Consider the following 2,732-nt stretch of genomic DNA (forward strand, 5'->3'; position numbering starts at 1 on the left):
TCCATTGCACAGTATGGATTCTAAGGCTAAAAGGGAAGGGTTAAAAAAAGTATGCATTATGTTTTTCAACTACCCTGTTACCTTTCCCACTTATAATAAGTTTGTGGATCTCTCAATAATCCCCAACATCTCTTTATGCAATCCAAATTGGCATTAATAGTCTGTCTCCAATTTCCCCTTTTTTAAATCAACCATACCCCATTACTTCAACTCTTTTCTATGGCATAGGTACCAGTCACTGTCCCATCGAGGCCGATGCTTTTTTGTGTTTTGGACTTTTTCTACTCAAGGATAGGACCTGATATCAATCCCCAATGACATTCATCTTATCACATTATGTCTACTGTGCCAGCATCCTAAACTACTTCTGCATCCTACCTGTTTCAACAATCCCTATCCTGCCAATTTTCTCATTATTTCTTTTTTTCTTTCCAGTTTCAAAATTATGCCTTCTGCTTGTCTGTAGAATTAGTAGAACATTAATGGTCATGATTTACAAAACTCTTTACAGATATTATTTCATTTGATCCAAGTCACTCATAGAAACATTGAACAGAATGAGTTCAAGAAAAGAAACTTCAGAAGATTTATCTGAACTGATACAGAATGAAGTGAGTAGAACCAAGAGATAATATATACAATACCCACATTGTTCTGAAGGCAAACAACTTGGAAACCCATGGGACCTCTCATCACTGCACTGACCAACCAGGACTGCAGAAGACCCATGATGAAATAAGTTACTCACTTTCTACAAAAAGCTATAGACTTCCTATGAAATCAGCTGCCTCTCTTCAGAAATGGGATGGACTGAGGGTGTATGTTGCAACACATATTTTTTGAGCTCTGAAATTAGTTTTCCTTGATTGTCCATGCGGCATCATACATGTATTTTAATCTTGAAACAATTATTAATATGTAAATATTGCAACTTATGTGCTCATGTACCGGATTCATAGGCTTATTAGTCTTGATCATTGCATTTAATAGGTACTGTATTAATTCTGACTACTCTCCAAATCTACAGTCCAAAAATAAGAAGAATTCCCGGGTAAGCTGCCATAGGGTCCTAGTTCACACCTTGTCTGACCAGATTCCATACCAGGTCACATGTTTGAATAAACCCCTCCTATTTGATCTTGTGGTAGTCAGTTGAACCAATGTTAAGTCTTGTGCCTTGTAAAATGATCATTAGCTACCTCCATTCCCCATTCCTTGATCCTCCAATAAAAGATTGAGGACATATATAGTTCACTCTCTCTTTCTCTCTACCACCATCAGGGGAGCACACAGGCTGGATCCCAAGCTCTTGAAGCCTTGTCTCTGAGTCTCTCTTCCTTTGTTCTATTTCCTCTTTCTCTATATCCCCTTCACCCATTTTCTCTCAGTTTCTAACTCTCCTTCTCAGGTGTCCACCTAGGAATATATTAATTTGTGGCTACAGGCAGACACAACTCATCTCTGTCCCAAAGATTTTAGTTTTCATTACTGGTAGAAGGTAGAAGGGTGACAGAAAATAGATTTTAGTTAATTGGAAAAAAATAAATTAAGAAAAAGCTCTTTTCAACCACGGGAGTCAAATACATAGCCTGCAACATTCTCAGGTGCTGCATGAACCAGGGGAAAAGGTAATTGGAAAATAGTTAACAAAAGAAAATGACAAACAGATAATTATATGATCATTTAAAATGTGTGCTTTCATCATCCTCATGTACAGATTGAGGCCAATAAAAAATCATTCCACCTCTAAAGTATATCCTGTTGGTGTCTGACTTCCCCAAGGTCACTTCCCCACTTCACAATTCTATCTCTCCCCCCTGCTCTCCATTCAGAACATTCCTAGAGGCAGGGACAGGAAGTTGGGATACCCCTAAGGTTTGTAACAATAAAACTACATGAAATAAAAGGAAACTAAGGCCAGAGATGATCTCTCTATGGTCCTGCTGTACATTAATGTGATTATGGGAATGGAGGGTCTGTCATCTGTACATAGGAAAGTCAGACCAGTGAATTAATTGGGCAGCAGGAATTCTACAGTGGATCCAGCTACTGAATGCTAAAGCCAATAGATCAGAACCAGGCTTCACAAGAGACATGCTTCCATGTGGCATTTAATGCCACAAAGAGGAAAATATATGTCCAATGATGAATCTCTTTGTGTGAAAGGAGACAAAGTTTATATCTTCCTTTCCATCTCCAGAATTTCCCTACTAAGGGGAATCAAGGCCAGCCCCATTGCATGACCATAGCTTATACTCCAACCAAGACTAGAAATATTCCGTGGTTCCACAGCACCAAGGGAAAGGGATTGAAGGAAAGAGTATTGGGCAGTCATTGAACCTGCGGTCCTAGAATTTGGGAGATGAAGAAGGTTGTATATCACTAGGACAGAAGAGAATAATACAATATCAATAACAAGGATGATGAAGACAACTCACATGCTTTTTATACCTACCATATAAAAAGGACCTTTACTCATAGAATGCTATTATATACAGAGAAAATGTAATTCATTTTTCCAGATAAAGAAACTGAGGCCTCAAAAGGAGGAGTCATTTACTACACAGAGAGTAGACAGAAAAGAAAGGATTCTATCCAAGTTTTATGATTCTGAGCTCAGGGCTCTTTCTAACACAATGCACTGTGCCATGGGACCAGGGGGGGGGGAGAGAGTCACTTTTCTCTATTTCTGTCATGCCAGGGAAAGAGAGAGCCCCACACAAAGTTGGGGG

Source organism: Monodelphis domestica, chromosome 4, assembly GCF_027887165.1.
Source record: "Monodelphis domestica isolate mMonDom1 chromosome 4, mMonDom1.pri, whole genome shotgun sequence".
Lineage (NCBI taxonomy): Eukaryota > Metazoa > Chordata > Mammalia > Didelphimorphia > Didelphidae > Monodelphis > Monodelphis domestica.